Source organism: Cryptomeria japonica, chromosome 5 (assembly GCF_030272615.1).
Source record: "Cryptomeria japonica chromosome 5, Sugi_1.0, whole genome shotgun sequence".
In the NCBI taxonomy this organism is placed as follows: domain Eukaryota; kingdom Viridiplantae; phylum Streptophyta; class Pinopsida; order Cupressales; family Cupressaceae; genus Cryptomeria; species Cryptomeria japonica.
In genome coordinates, this window is record NC_081409.1 from 508,526,525 (window position 1) to 508,544,674 (window position 18,150).

Here is an 18,150-nt window from a genome sequence, read left to right on the forward strand (position 1 = left end):
CCATGAACTAAATTCTCTCCTTGACCATTGTTGCCTCCATTATTATCCCCATTGTTACCTTCAAAGTTTGTATTATTGGCATTATTTGTATTATTAACATTGTTTGCACCAATATTCACTCCCATTTGTCAAGCCATCAATTCTATTAAAAGGTCCAAGTGCTAATTTTGTTGTGCTCTCTGCTTTGCAACCAAGTTTGTACTAGACCTGTTTCCACAAGTATTATAATGGTGTGTGAATTTTTTTTTACGTAATTATGACATATCACTGATCTATCATCATGTACCCTCCAGGATGGTAGGATACACAACTATGATACCATTGTAATATACTACCCTATTTTGCCTTGATTTTTTTTGTTTTTTGTTTTGTTTTTGCAATTGTACAAAGAACAATAAAGAGTGCAAATAATATAAAAGCTTGTAGTAATTAAATAACCTAAAAAATTAACAATATTTAAAAAACAAGGCTAAAATATTCCAAATTTAATTTTTGAATTGAAGATACCATTTTTATCAAAAGTATGAACAACATAGTTCATAAAATAGCATTAGAAATGCATTTTAGACATACTCGCAAAATGAAGCAATTATGAAGATTGATCTAATGAATAAAAAATGGACACCATGCTTCAAAGACATCACCAATAATCACATAGATGATATTAATGGTAAATTAGGATCAAAACATCTCTAAAAAAATAACTATCAATGCCTCCAAACCCTAAAAGCTCAAAAGTGAGGACTAGGACCAGCCACAAAAGAGGTATAACCAACATAAGAGAAAGTAGGGTAAGCCAAATAAAAGTATGAAGAACAAAAATCTCTCCAAACACCACTCCAATTGATGTCCCTAAATTAGATAAGTAATGAAACTCCAACAATAATTGAATAATGAAAACTCCAATCAGCTCAATTGTGTTTCTTGAATGAAAACACCAAAATATCCTCCATATTATGTATTTTAATGACATGAAACAGGTTTCTTGCAACATATTTCATCCTCACAACCATGAGAAGAGAAATCTCCTCCAAGATTAAGAACAATATCAAATATCAATTTCAACATATGCAAAATGGACTCCAAGCTCACTTTAATATCTCTCCCAAACCCCACACCCAAGTTGGGAAAACGACTTTAATTTAATTAAAAACCTTATGCCTCTCTCAAAGTGGTGTCCACTTCCAAGAAGCCCTTTTTTATTAAATAAAATGCTTTTTAATATTTAGTGCCACTTAGTCCATTTAATTTAATAATTTATAGTATCGATTAAGTTAACTTAATAAATTTGTAATTTAACTTTTTTTTTATTGGTAATGGGCCGAAGCCAATAAGGTGTACATACCCTACCCCCTTGTCAAATTTGAACTTGTGACCTCTCTTTCAAGAGCACAAGTTCTCCACACTAGGCCAACCCAGGCTGTACTTTTAATTTAACTTTATTCATTAAAAACTATTACAAGCTAGGGTTGTCACTACACCAAAAGATCAACCTATTAATGCCTGATACAACCACTAGACTTATAGAATCCACAGGAGGCGATTAAGCCATGTCACAAACCCAAGCATACAACACAAGGAGACCAAGGGCGCACACCTTGTAACAATCCCCCCAGTGCAAGCGAGGGGTTTGAACCTATGACCAAGCTCTGATACCACTTGTTACAAGCCAGGGTTGTCATTGCACCAAAATATTGACCTATTAATGCCTGATAAAACCACTAGACTTATAGAATCCACAGGAGGCAGTTAAGCCATGTCACAAACTTGAGCACTGCGCTGCTCAACGCAAGGAGACCAAGGGCGCACACCTTGTTGCTGGAATCCAAGAACACTGAGAGAGGGGGTGAATCAATGTTTTGTCGATATATTCATTTTAACCTTATTAACAATACAGTTCAATAACCAGTAAACATGAAAGAATATAACAACAAACAGAAATGAAGAAAACACAAGAGCTTACACCATAACACATATATTTATATGTGGAAAGCCTCAAAGTGGAAAAACCATGGTGGGATTGGTGACCCACATATCTATCCACTGGCCAAATGAATAAATATTATAATAGGAGCCTGCACATGCAGGAAGGCCAACAGCCTAAAGCACACTACTCATCACAAAAGGAGCCTCACTGACTACAAACACCACATACAGAGTTACAAACAAAATTTTGAAGTCTGAGAGCGCATCTGCTATGCTGGATGAATTCTGGTCAAAGCATAGTCTGTATCAGTTTACATTGTGTCCTTCCTTACCAGTATCTTTCTTCGCTTCCCAAACCTCTAAACCAATATCCAAGACCGACTACAAAATATTACATTCGCATTTTGTCGATCGAGATTGCTCGCACAACATCACACCACTATATCCCATTACATTCTATGTCTTTCTAAAATAACCTAACCCAACTGACTTAAATACCCTTCCAAAACACAAACATAAATGCCTTATGTCGGCTTATAATGATATTACAATTTATTTAAATGTCGACCTAAGCAAAAATAGATTCATTAAACTTCAAGACCGATGCCTTTGATTGATGTTGTGTAGACCTGTCGGATCAATCTCCCATGTCAGCCTCATATACCGATTCCAAGATTGTTGGTTTCCCTTGTTTGTTGATGTCAGTTCCTTGTGTGTCGGATGACTTGAATGTCGATTGCCAAACAATGAATACCGGTGAGTACCGGTTAAGTGAACAACCCAAAATGGTGTGTGTTGCCATCAATGACAACATAACTAATCTGGATGAGTGTCAATTGCCAACAATCTCCCCCTTTGGCATTGATGGCAACACTCGTGTGAAAAATAGATTGTTGAAGTGTTGTTTTGGTTCCCTGCCAAAAACACCAAAACAGATCTCAAAAACTATTGGAAGACTGCTCCACTAAGCTATATATTACTTCTTATGTCCCAATCATTTTTCACATCAACCTCCCCCTTTGACATCAATGACAAAGCCAGGGGAAATGAATGAAATATTGAGTGCAAAATTGTGATTACTGTGTGTGTGTGTGAAAAGTGGAATAAGTATCTGCAACCTGTAAAACACAACACTTGAACTAAGTCATTGCATGTATGGTTAAACAAATATAAGCATGAATAATAAAACCATAACAAATCAAACCATTGCCTTCTAAAAGATGTGAGTATAGACTTGCTTTCATATTTTAATAAGCAATACCAGTGACTAGACTACACCAAGATGAAGGATTGAATCTATATGAGCATGATATTAAGCTAAATGGATGCAAGATTATGCTAGATGGATGAATAGTAAGCTATATGAATTCAAGCAATCATAATTGAACTAAATATGCAAAAAGATAAACTAAGATGCAATAATCCCAAAAAGCAAGCACAATATCTTCAATGAGTCCAGAGCAAAAATTGTATAATAACAATAAATCTCCAGGGTGTTTTGAATGGGAGATGAAGGTTGAATTTATAGAGAATCAAAAGAGAGACCAACGGTCAAGATCGATTAGCAACGAGCAGTTGAGATTCCTCAAGAAAAAGCACAATTTAGGATAAATGAAATAATTGAGAGATCAGATTCAGTTAACCATGAGATATATTCCAATTATAGCTTGATTGAAATGCATTCAGATTATAAGTTTGAGCATTTCGGATTTAGCCTAAATAGATCGTTAGCGATGATGACGTACCATGAAGCATTTCGGATTAGGTTCCTTTTCTCATTATGAGTAAGATTAGCAGGGACAATTTGGTCACATAGGTAAGAGTAAATGTGGCTGTAGCGACATGAGTCATGTCTGATAATAGAACAAACCATCTGGGACTCAGGAGAATCATAGGCAGGGTAATGTAACTCTTCCACCAAGAATTCAAAGCAAAAATTGGATTCTTGTAACTCTGGTATAGATGCCAAGGTGGCCATAGCATCTGCTGCTCTGTTTGTTGATCTGGGAATCTGCTAAAATGATACAAAAGTAAAATATTTCTTGAGATCATCAACCATTCGCTTATAAGGCATTAATTTCTCATCTCAAGTCTGATATTTATCATTGATTTGATTGATGATTAGCTGAGAATATGTGTGGATCTCTTCATGGTCTATATGTATCATTGATTTGATTCATGATTAGCTGAGAATAACATCTTTCTCCATATTTTTCCATTCTATCTAGTATGAGGCCTAGCTCTTGAATATGTGTGGATCTCTTCATGGTATTTACTAAGGTGTCATCAACTTAATCTTCCATCTTTTTATGCATCATATCATGAAAGATGGTTGTTACTGCTCTTTGGTAAGTTGCTCTTGCATTCTTTAGCCCAAATGGCATGATGTTCCAACAAAAGGTTCCCCATGCACAGGTGAAAGCTATCTTTTCTTGATCCCCAAGAGCTATTTTGATCTGATTATAATAGAAGAATCCATCCATTAATGAGTACATCTCATACCCAATAGTCATATCCACTATCATATCAATGTTAGGCAATGGAAAATCATCCTTCGGACAAGCTTTGTTGAGATCTCTGAAGTCTGTACAAACCTTAATAGATTTGTCTGCCTTTGATACAGGTACTATGTTTGAAATCCATTCTGCATGGTCTATAGCTCTGATAAATCCAGCTTTTAGCAATTTTTCTAGTTCAGCCTTAACTAGCAGTGCCACATGAGGGTTCATCTTATGGAGTTTTTGCTTGACTAGTTTAACTCTTGGTGTAATAGAAAGATGGTGCATGATGAGATTAGGATCTAGGCCTAGCATATCAAAGTATGTCCATGCAAAGTTGATCTTCTTTTCTAAAAAGAGATTGCTGAAATCTTTTAACTCTTATGTTGATAGTGATTGAGCTAAGTGGATGATATGTGGTGTCTCTTGACTCCCAATATTTATTGGTTGAGTTGGTTCAATCAATATAGAAGACCTTTCTTGGAAGTGACTTGGAAGTATATCAAGTATCTCACCTTCAGGTGCCTCAGAGAGGTTTTCACCCTTAAGTACGTCCTTTATTTTCTCTATTTTTTATTTTGACACCGCCACAATGTGGTTTTCACCATCAGATCTTTTATTTTTCTTTTTTTGATTTTTGTGACTAAGATACTTGATATCTGTTTTAGTCATGTTCCCACTTTATTCATTGGTGGAAGAGTCCATTGGTTCAACTGCATTAAGGTAGTAGGCTAACATGTAGTCATTAGCAAAGATAGGTACATTCATAGGTTGGTTTTGGAGACTACAGTCAGTTAGTTCAGGATGTACCAAGGATAAATTTTGAACAGGTTCAAGGGAGTTCACTGTATTATCATCATAACTTCAGACTAAAAAGTCGAGTTCCAGAAGACTACCTTGCGTAAATGTCTCGAGACCAAGAAGAGTTTCAACATGATCATTCAAGCACATATTAATATTTAGTTGAAAAAATCCAATAGACCTACTCGTAGCACCGTTTTCTATGCCAAACTGGACTACATATTGTGGCTCGACAGTAATAGGATCAATAGACAGATTCCCGACATTCATGACAGAGGAGTAAGGGTTTGATGTCAAATAGGTATTGTCATGAATAAAACTGTTGTCGAAGTCATCAAAGTCATAGGATGAAGTTTGTGACTTTTCATCATGTGATTGAGTAAAAGTATGTATAGTGTCAATACCTACATCTTTGATGTTGCAAGTTCCTTCATGATTTAGTTCATTTATCACTTGTATTTGACATACCTGTTGACATAACCTTGATGGCTTTGTGAATCTTTGTCGTCTACTCTATTCAGCTTCCTCTGGAATAATGACTGGTTCTGCTTCTGTAGCTTCTAATTCTTCTTGTGGACTAATGACTGAACTCTTCTGGAGTTTATGTAGTAGATGTATCTGAGAGATTATCTGGACCCCATTCATACTCGTTTGAGTCAATTTCTGAATCATCTACATGTTGTCTACCAGTATATGTGACTAGAATTTTCAGTGATGCAAACAATTCTTTGATTCTTTTTACCTCTCCTCTCATATCCTTTGGGACTTCTACTCCTTGTAGTGTTGTAGCTGATACCATCACAACTTGAGTACCAGTTGTTTCCTCTCTCTTTATTGCTAGTTCTTCTTGTTCTTTTTCATACTCTTCTTGAGTCTGTTGAGTGTTTAGTTACTGTGATGTTGAAGGCAGTATCTTTTTCCTCCACTTAGACTGATGATGAGAAGTATGTTTCTGGTCTGATGTTTTTCTTGGATTGTATCCTAGTATAGCTTTATCATTTGTAGACTTAGTTTGTAGCTGAATAGGTTTAACAATACCTTCTTGATGTTTTCCCAAAGGACCAGTACCTGAATATCCCATGTGTTGAACCATTTTATATCCTAGACCATATTGTGTCAGGGAAATCTTGCAATGTCGTACTTCTTTGTTTTCACTATCTTCTTTGAACAGCCATTTGAGAACAACATCCTCTTCTATTTCATCTGCAAGGGAAGTAGAGGATTGTACAAAGAGATCATCATATATGACATTTGGAGTTGAAGTTTGTGGCTTCATAACCTCTTATAGTTTTCCTGATTGTCTTGGTGATGGAGGAAGAGGTTAGTGAAAGTACTGGTTCTATCTTGTATCCATCCATGCTTGTATTTGTAATTTTCAATTTCTTTTCTAAGTCCTTCATCAAGGTTTCTAAACTTTCAGTTGTAGAGGTTGCTCTATTATGAGGCACAAAGGTATCAACACTCTTTGTCAATGCATTATAGGGGGATTTTGTATCAACAGAAATACTGACTTCAACTCCGTTATAAGGAAATTTTAAGCACTGATGGTATGTAGATGGTACTTCCTTCATTTCATGAATCCATGGCCTGCCCAGTAAGATGTTGTATGAAAGAGGGAGATCAAGCACTTGAAAAATAACATCTCTTTCTACAGGTCCTACCCTGATCGGTAATAGTACCAAACCTTTAGAGGTTCTTTCTTCTTCATCATAGGCTTTGATTGCTATTTTCTTGACCGGATCAATGACATTTTTAGAAAAGCCCAGTTGTGTAAGCAGATTATAGGTACAAATAGTCAACCCAATGCCTCCATCTATCAAAACACATTTAACTTGTTGTTTATGGATCATACCTTCAATGTGCAATGGTTGGTTATGTGGGTGATTCAGCGAGTTGTCATCTTCTTCAGAGGAGGTAAGATAATGAGGTGAAGTCAAGTGACCCACCATAGATTGAAACTGATCGATATCTAAATCTTTTGGGACATTAGTAGTGAGAAAGGCTTTGTCCAGGATCTCCTTATGAGAAGAATAGATTTTAAGCAATTCAAAGATGGAGATTTGAATGTTCATTCTTTTTGACTGTTTGACAATGCTATAACCAAGGGAGGATGATGAAGCCAGTTGTTTATATTTATCCATGGTTGTATCTATTTGTCTATTTGAAGAAGTTGGTAGGTTTGACTTTGTTTGAGTAGGATTTAAGGAACTAGCTCTTTGGAGAGTGACTTTCTTTTGAGTGCGGGTCACAACATTTGCATTTTGTGATTTGTTTTGTTTAATTTGATGATCACATTGCAATATTCAGGTTGGGAAGACTCAATCATTTTGATCACATTGTCATTGTTGGTATAGGTGTAATTGACTTTGGCACCTCCTTTTGACGTTGAGGAATCACCTTGTTCATAAATAGGTAAGGGATCCTTAAAAGATTTGTGATCAACATTAGTTGTATGATTTCCAACAACAATTTTGCCAGCGTTGATGAGATCTTGAATCTCATGCTTGAGCTTCATGCATTTGTTTGTGTTATGACCTTTGTTTTGATGGTATTCGCAGTATTCGTTCGCTCTCCACCATTTTGGTTTAAATTCAGGATCATATGGCCTAGAATTGTTTGGTAAGGTTACCAAATCATTTGCCAATAAAGTTTTGAAAGCGGATTCGTATGATTCTTCTAGAGGAGTGAAGTCGCATTTAGGTTTTGAAAGCCAAGGTTTCTCTTTAAACCACTCTTTTGCTTTCTTTGGAGGATTTTCTATTGTTGTCTTTGCCATATTTCCAATATTTGTTCTTTTCTTTGGAACTAGAACCTTTTTGTGTTTCTTTCCAAAGTGAGATATCTCCTTTCTTTATAAGCACATATTCCATTCTGAGGGAACTGTCTACCATTTTGTTGAATGAAGGGTACACTTGCATTTGGATATTGTATTTCAATTCAGGGATCAAGTTTTTGACAAAGATATCCATCTTCTCAAAATCTGGAATAGGTCGTGAATATCTAGAGAATATCTTTCTCCAACATTGGAGGAAAGTGAGAAAGGGCTCTCTTGTTTTCTGTTTGGTATTGCAAAGTTCAATCATAGTGACTGGATGATGAATGTTATAGGAGTATTGTTGTATAAACAATTGGATTAATTCGTCAAAAAATTTGATTCCCATATGTAGGCTTGAGAACCATTCAATAGTTTGCCCTCCAAAACTTCTCGAGAAAAGGCACATGAGATATGTTTGTTCGTGCATGAACTCCATACATAAAGCACAAAATTATCTGACATGGTCTTGAAGATCTGAGTTGCCATCGTATTTGTCAAATTTTGGAATCTCCACTCGTGAAGGAAATGGAGGCATGTAAAGGTTTTTATCAAAATAAAATGGGCATATCATGTCCAGAGAATATTGTTTTGATCATTTATCCTTGTTTTTCAATTTTGCGAAATCAGTTTGTAACGCTTGTAATTGTTTATTTGCCATTTCTAAGGATGTCTCTTCATCTTTAGTGATGAGGGCCTCAACGTTATAACCAGTAGGAAGTTTAGCGTCTTGCTTTGCTAGTTCTAGAAAATAGACTTATTTTTCTCTAACCATGATAACCTTCATCATTTTTCACAAATCTTTATCCTTTTGACATTTATGAATATCAGTTTCTGTAGGTTCAAAGGTTTCTGATTTTCCTGATGATGAATCACTATCAGTAGATGGATACTGAGATCATCATAAGCATTGTGTTTAGCATTTTGTCTTTCTTTTTTTGTTCCAGATATGGTGGGAGACAAGTGTTGATCAAAAACTCATATATCTGATGATGAAGGTTTATTAGTGACAGTGTAATGCCCCTACCCAAGTCAGCCTTCTAAAACCCATTTGACATTGGTTGACTTCCTATGTGGCATTCTTGAATGATTGATTAACCGTGATGTAATGTTGTAGATTAGATAATATAAATAATTGTGCATACCTATTATTGTGCTTTTGCATCGATTCTTGTGTAAATGTAATTTTCCCCAATTCTTGTTATAAATCTCGAGCTAATGCCTTCATTGAATATGTATATGTATATGTATGCTTGCGTGATTCATGGGTGCAGGAGATTGCAGGTACAACACCGCCTAGGGCGAGGTTCATCTCCTTCGGGATTCGCAGAGTTGAGTATACCTCCTTCATCCTTAGAATTTGGATTAGGTGGTCATAAAACTCTCGTCTTGCCTTAGCCATGATCAGGTGAGCATCGTGTGTGGTCCGTAGGGTTCCTTTGTCATTTGGGTTGCGTGTCGTGTGATTGGTGGACTTTCTTGGTTTGTGTGCCTTGCATGTGGGAAATGGAGTATTTTATCCTAAGTATTTAATTCAATTTAATGTGTGGATGTATGCACTAGTAATTGAGAAATTTAAAATATATAGTTTTCTTTTATATGATTAATTGTTAATTTAAGAGATCGCTTTATTTATATTTGTAGCAAGCTTAAGTAATTAAATTGAATTAATGTGTTCATTTACGCATTAGTAGTTGAGGAATTAGAATAAATAGGTTTCCTTCATGAGATTAGTCATTTATTAAAAAGATCGCTTTATTATGTGTAGCGAGTTTAATTTAATAGTCAATTTTAAATAACGAATTTAATTAGTTTATGCGTTTTTAAAAAAGGGAGATTTAAAAGTCATTTGGAAATAGAAATAATTTAACCACTTTTGCGTTTTGGAAATGAAAGGGTAAATTTTATTATTTAAAGAAAATCATTTTTAATTTGTTAAATTTGATATAGTGTAAAAGGTTGATTTTGGAAATTAATTTAATTTAAATACTTTGCCCTTGTCAATAGTTCGAAATATAAATGTTGGCTTAATTAATATTGAGAAATTAAAATTAAGATCAAAATAAGAGAGAAGTATATTAATTAGAAAATCAAGTGAAATCGATTTAATAGTTGAAAAGAATTATCATTTCTTTTTTATTTTAAAAGGGCTTAATTTTCGAAATTAGAAATTAGGTCAAAAAGGGTTTTTCCATTTAACCTAAGTGGGAAAAATATTTTTGGGGGGGGGAATTTCTGGAAAAGAAAGAAAAAAAAAGGGGGGGATGGAGAAATTTTTGGAAGGAGAATGGAGCCTTCTGGAATGGCAGGTTGGGCTCATCTTCAAATTCTTGCCAGGAAAGCTAAAGGAGGTAGGTTTCTTGTTTATCCCTTATTTCATTGTGAATCAAAAAATGTGTTTGTTTCTTCCTCATGAAATTCAGTTTGTTTTATAAAAAAAAAATCCATATTGGTTGTTTTTGGATCAAGAATGTTTAAAAGGTTTATGGGTTTTGAATAAATCCTGCCCATCTGGAAGTTTGTTTTGGGTATTTAGAAAATCATGACTGCTGAAAAAAAAAAAAACATAAATAAAAAAATAAATAAATAAATAAAAAACAAAAACAAAAACAAAAACGAAACAAAACCTTCACCATTTTGATATTTTGGTCATTCTGGAAAAATATGTGACTATGATAAAAAAATAAAGAAATGGGGGATTTTGTTTTCTTGGTTTTTTCTATACCTTCATTTTTTTTTTTTAAAATTATTTTGTTTTATACTGTAAATCGAATTCAAAAAAAAAATAACAACAAAAAAAAAAGGGGAAAAAAAAAAAGGGAAGAAATTTTTATTGGGGGTTTCGGGGGGGGAGCCGAAGCTCAACCCGCCCCTCCCCACGGCGCCACCGCAGTGCCTCCTGGTTTCCACACAATGGGGGGCCGGAGGGGACTGTGACTCCCGTGGAGGCTGCAGCAACCCCCGGCTCCACTATGTGGGGGTCGAAGGGCTTGCGACCCCATAGCGGTCGCAGTACCCCCGACTCCACTGTAGGTGAAGGCCGAGGGGCCTGCGTCCTCCGTGGAGGCCGCAGACTCTTCGGGTAGGGCATAGCCCGCCCTAGGGTTTCGTCGCCTAGGGTTTTGGGCCGCTCTCCATATGTTAGCCTTTTTTTATTTATTATATTAAATATATTTAAAATTTAAGTATGGTGCCTTCTTTGTATTTTTTTTTTTTTTAAAAAGGGGGTTATATAATAATGAAATTTTATTATAAGTAATTGTTATCACTTGGACCTGCACCCCTGTTTGCTAAGCTATCAACTCAGCAGGCCTGTGACACATGGGAACCCTCCTAGGCCTGTGGGTTGCCTAAAAAATGGAGTGAACCTCCAGAGTAAGCTGGTTCTTTTCAGATTCTGCACCTAAACTAACAATTTCTTCAGGGAAAAGAGTGAGGAGGAGATAATACAAAAACTAAAACCTGAAACTAAGGTGATTGCACCAGATGGTATTCTTTTTGGAATCTATCTAAGCATAAGACACACAGTACAACAATGATAATGAACCCTTTTTCACACTGACCAACAACTCATAACCCTTGCATCAATGCTTCATAAACAGGCTGGATAATCACAGTCCTAAGAGGGAAAAAATCCTTTTTTCACAACCTAAGACCATTAATCATTAAAACACAGCTTATGACCTGCAAGTAGTACATGTATTTCTGCATAAGGCATCAAAAGGAGATGTAAATTTTAAGGGGGGCAAAAGCCAACCACCAAAGAACTGACTAACCCTGAAGATGCAGTAACAAAGAAGGATGAGAAGTAGAGCAGCAAAACAAGCTATTATCCTTGCCAAACAGGTATCACCAAGCTTCATAAATCCTGAAAATGTGTTACAAAGACATCCATTCTTGCAGAGAGAACCAAAAATTACAGTCTGCTCCAAGATGAATGAATCAGAACCCTTTCAAAGAAAAAGGCTGTCAGTATATATGTCTTTTTTCAAACATATCAAGAAGACTCCACCTCCTCCTTTTAGGTCGAGCAAACTCAAAAACCCTAACTTTTGGGCCTCAAAAATATCTCAAAAGGGATAAACCTGAGCCAAAAGGCTAAGTCATCCATTCTGCAAACATAAAACCTCATAAATGCAACATAAATGCTTCTGAAATGCCTCTGACAGGCCTGCAAGCCCTCATAAATGCAAAAATATCCCTCCCTTTGCCCAAACAAAAATATCTAATAAAGTGATTTTTTCAAAAAAAAGATTTATTATTTTTTGGTCAGACATTTGTTTGACTTTATTTTTATTTATATTTAAAAAGCTTTAATAATATAAAAGTAATAAAATTGTTTTATTTAAAGCGATAAAATAAACAAATCACTTAAATAATACAATTCTATTATTTTTATTTATTAAATAATAATAAAGTGTAATAAAAAATATATTTAATAAAAGTGTTTTATTAACACTTTAATAAATAAAAAATTTTATTATAATTTATTATTTTTTAAATATTAAATAAGAAATAAAATAAACAAATGTTTAATCAAAAAATAAAAAAAAATTTAATAAAAAGAAAAACTTTAGAAAAACATTTGCCATAGGCTTGAGGGCGTATTTTTGAGACTTTACAAAAAAAATTGCTAAGGATAATAGCAAGAGGGGACAAAGTGATAAAAATCACTTAGGAAGCCAAATGAGTTTACAAAGATTTTAAAGTGATTAGAATCACTTGGAGGCATAAGCGAACCTCAACATGTCCACCATGCATATCGCGTGGCATAAGAAGGAAAAGAAATGATTTTTTAAATGAAGACGTTTTTAGGGAAACATAACCCTAAAAACCTTCATTCGCCTCTTTACTTTTGCTCTCGATGATTCTGGAAACGGCTCTGCACTGGGCGTCGCTTAGGGTTCGAAGGGAAAAAAGTCATGCATCCTTCATTTCTGGGCGCATCTTTGAGCGTTGGGCCCTGTTTTTGCTACGGCCGGCTCTTCTTTCTTGGTATTTGCTGGTTTCGGGCTCATTTTGGAGCCGCTGTGGAAGACATTTTGCGTTTCTGAATACTTCCTGGGTGTTTGGAGCTCGGCCTCCTTGCTGGGCGCGGTCTTATCGCTTTTGCATCCATTATTCTGCACAGGGCCGCCATTTTTATCGACTCAGGAAGGAAAAATGCATAGGTCCGCCATTTTTTTTTTTTGATTCTGGAAAGAAAGAAAAGCTTTTTAATGTAACATGTTGGCTTTCCTCTCTACGTTTTTTGAAAATTTTCAAGTATTTGAACCTGTTCGGCATTTGCTTGCATTTTTGCAAAAATTCATTCATGTAATTTGTTGCATTTTCTGTGTAAGCTACTTTTCTTGGGCTGCATACAACATCTCCATTAAAGCTACAAACCCTACTGTAGAAAACATTCTATGTCTGCTTGTGTCTGCAAAAATTAACTTAAGTGATCTGTCGTTTTTTCTGAAAAACTTCATTCCTTGGTATACACTTGCTTTCCATCTGCTTATATCGGTAAAAATTGACTTATGAATCTGTTGCATTTTCTGAAAAACTTCATTCCTTGATATACAGGATTATTTTTCCCTTTCTATCAAAAATATTAGAAAAACAGTTCGAAAAAACTGTGCTTTTTCCATTTTCGGGCACTGTATGAAGCTTTTGATGAGAACTCTTTGTTTTGAATGGGTAATAACAACATATAAATACTTCACTTCACTGCACAAAAGATTATGCTTGATACTGTCAAACTTGGGATATTGATTTTGCTCACAGCTGTTGAATTCTCCATGTATTAGACTAGTTTCTGGGTTCAATTTACTTACAGCAAAAGGAAAGAAATGATACAGTTTCCTTCATATCAACCTCATTAATTTTAGCACCCAAATCCTCATCATATTTGGCCTTCCAAACAGGTTTGTTTTCAGAACTTTTCTCCACATTATCCTTGACCAGTAGTTTAGAGTCAATACTTATCAATTTCTTCTCACCGGCATTTTCACATTTCTTACTACCATCTCTGACTTATGATAAAGCTTGAACACATATTATTTGCGACAACTGCTTGGCATGATTTTCTGCCAGCAAGATGCGATTCAAAATCTTTCTGAGACTTGAATACCTTATTTTATGTGAGACATTCTTCAGTTGCTAATTGGTTTGATTTCAATGATATTTGACATTCATTGAAAGGTATACTATCATTTTTCCTTGATTTTTCTTGTTTCACTAGATCGTCACTAATGTCTCTCTCTCTTGTTGCTACTGCTTTGTTTGTATTTTCTGTTGTTCCAAATTCTCTCCCCTTCCATTACCTGAGCCTTCTTTCAGCCCTTTTGACATCAACACTTTCTTGTCTATGAAATTGCATTTCTCAAGAATCTCTGTTTTGGGGTCGACCTCACAGAATGAAGACCATTCTGGCTGCTTGGGTAATACTGAATCAGGAGACTTTGAACTATTCCACTGCAGATTCGTACTATACTCTTGCTGCAATATCTGGTTTGAGCTCTTACTAAAATCCTGCTGCAATAGCTGATCAAGAAAGGAAAGTGCACATGACGCTTGCATGGTTTGACCCCATTGATCACCATGCTTCACAACCACTTCCTTTTTTGAATCTTGAATGTATGGTTTTGCAATATTTTGAACAGCTTCTTCATCCTCCGCAGTAAGACCGTCCCAGCCAAGCATTTTGTCCATTGGACCAGTCCAGATACACACTTCTAGAAAACATTTGGCATGATGCCAACCAGGTACCTTTCCACGGCACTTAGTATTTTCTGGTTCAGACATGATTGCAATGCGAACTTCAGTGTCATCAACTATAACTAATCTTTCAATCTTTTGTACATCAGTATTACCTCCTGGCGATGATCTTGTATTTACATGCCTCCTGAGATAATTGTGAACTCCTTCGACATTTATTCTCTTTGTTTGGTTCTTCTGAATTTGCAGAAATCAATGAAGCTGTATCTCTATCCACCATTAAAGATATATCAATATGTGATGCCATTGCACTTGCTTTCTCCATATGATTTTCAGTACTAGCTTCTTCAATACAGATGGTGTTGCATTTCTGATTAAATTTGTTGTCATCTCCCATAGCTGCAAATATTGGGCTTTCAGGATCACTTATCTGTATTAGATTATAGTCTTCTAGTTTAGGTGCAGTGCCATTGGCATCCTCTATTTCAAACTGTTCTGTTTTTTCCTCCATATACATACATTTATCACTTCTGTTCAGCAAGTGTTTATGAAAAACAGCTTCATTGTTCTGCATATCAAGTGGGATTGATTTCTTTGAGAGCTCTACTTCATGACTCCCTCCATCTTCACTCGTTTGTTATTTCCCAAGCATACCCCTCACTAACAGTCAGAAATCTATCTGCTGTAACAATTGCACCTTTCAAATGACTAACAGTTTCACCTCTGTCGAGAGCATGCTTTCTTGCCCATGTTGGATACACCCATTCCAAAACACTGTACCAATCAGGAGGTAATCCTAAATTCCCGTAGGTTGTTGCAGGCTCAACACCCTGAATTTGTTGGAATGTCTGATCAGTCACGCCTTTTCCAGCTTATCATAAAAATCTTTTAGGCCTGATGCATAAAATGTCGTCTTGTTGATCTAATTGTATGAAACCTTGCCATTCTCCACATGAGCTAGGCTCAACCCTCGTGGGAGCCGCATTCATCTCCACTCATGCTAGCGAATTTTATGACCAGCAAACTGTCCCTTTTTTCTTTTCCTGCACATGAAACAAACCTGTTAGCAAAAATGCATATCTATGGTGGCTTTCCTTTGATCTGATTTTGCCTTTTGGAGATTCCTTTGTACTTGCGAGCTATATGCATTTGATGTACGTAGGGATCATATATATATATGCGTGCATTAGTACATATGTCAGAAATGCAGCCAGCTATTGCTTAGAACAAAATTTTCTAACACATTGTTTGTTTCAACCTTTTTTTTTTTTTTTTGCAGATCAGAAGGAAAACATCAACGGACCGGGGGGGAGCAGCAAGACAAAGGCTACGACGAGCATCTCCAACTGTTCCAGTCATTCAGGCAATGACTGGTTCCACTTCTGACATGCCTTATTTTTCTTTGTACTTGTATACATATGTGTATATTTCTCTTCTGCATTGAATATACGTAGCTAGTCCCACGGCTCCTGTGTGGGACGCATTTTGAAAATGAATAAAAAATACTTTTCTTTTGCAAATGAGATGTTTTTTTCTTTGCTGTTACAGAATAAAGTACTTAGAAACATCATTTTTAAAACACAAAATAGAGAAAGAGTATACACTAGCTTTCTTTTGTTCATGCTTAGCATCTCTCAACCTATTTTTCAGCCAGGAGCGAAAAATAGGTAACAGTAATATATTTACTTTTAGTAAAGTTGGGTTGAAATTTATAATTCTAGTAAGGAAATATTAAAAAAAAAACATGGGGGAAAATATATATATTAAAATATATGCTAATATAGATAATATCTAATTAGCATATATTATTAATTATATATTAATCAATGACTTTAATAAAGTAATGATTTCCATTGATTTAACAATTGATGAAGGTTGTATTTTATTTTATTATTCGTTTATCTATTAAAGCTAGTGAATGCTGGGACTCATATATAGGTGCTAATGAATAAATCGAATGGTGTAGAAGTATTTATTTTTAGAATGTATGCAAGGGAATCTTAAATTAGCTGGAAGATGATTTTCCCATTTCCTTATTTACTTTAATGTAGTTTGTTCTTTATAGTAAAGGGTAATGTTGGTGTTGATAGAAAAGAGGCTAGAGTATTGTTGTAAAATCAACTTGTCGTTGATGCATATCTAAGGATTAAATAACTTGTTAGATGCTTAAATCAACATGAGAGAAGACTGCATTTACCCGTTAATGCTTGTGCATGGTTTAATATTTTTGTTATCGCTATGTCTATAATAATAGCACATCCTTGATAGGTTTGTTGGGTCCATGTCGTCTGGATTGCTTGTGTCTGGTCAAAGTCGGTCAAGTCTCTATTTAGGGTACCGACAGTTAAGTAACCCTTGTATTTGTTTTGATGTATTCATTAGGATCCGCTTCAAAAGGGATCATTATGTAATTATCGACCGAGGTGGTTGTTGTATAGTGGTTGTGTTCGCCTATATGGCAAAGATATAAAAGACATGAAACTTATGTAACACTAACTATATTAAATGTCAGAGGGGTCTTGCAGTTGAGCAGACCAAGAGATGTAGCCCTCTAGGGGTGAACTCCGAGATCATATCTATATTATGCGATGCTTTTGTCACTCTTATTTCATAGTTTAAGTTATCATGTATGGTTGCATTATGTAAGTGTATAATGGGAATTTTAATGAAGCTAAATCTCAAGTGCATGAATTTAGTCATCTTGTTAAATGTAGTAATTAGGGGCATAAAAGATTGTAAATATGATTAAGGAAAAGTATTTTGTTAATATTAATAAAAAGGAGTGAGCATGGTAAGAAACTCGCTAGGTTACAAATATTGGATTAACTTGACATAAACTTTGTAATTTGAATGTAACGAATGTATAACAAATCTTGGGTTTATGTCATAATATCTAGATTGATAACTAATGGATGAACCTCATTCGGCTACTTACCGTATTATCTTAATAAATGAATATCGTCATGTTAGCTATATTTCACTATATTGGATGAATTTATTTAGTTGTTTACGTTTTATTCTAAACTAATAATCCTCACCAGATTAGTTGTATAATTGGATGAACTCAACTGGCTAACCATATTATAACCTTAATTAATGAACTTCTTCATAATAGCTATAATTGAACTAAAAAGGAAGAACTCATTTAGTTGTTTATATCTTACCCATAGAAAATGTATTTCTTCATATTAACTTTATTTTAAACTAAAAAGAGTGAACTCATTAAGTTGGTTATATTTGAATCCTAATGGATGATCGTCACTATGTACTTATATTTTTAATCCTGAAAAAAAATGAATATCATCTTGCTAACTATATTTTAATTAAAGGGATGAACTCATGTGGCTATAATACATTTTCACCTTAATGAATTGAGCTCCATCTCTTAGTATTATCTTAACTTCAATGAAA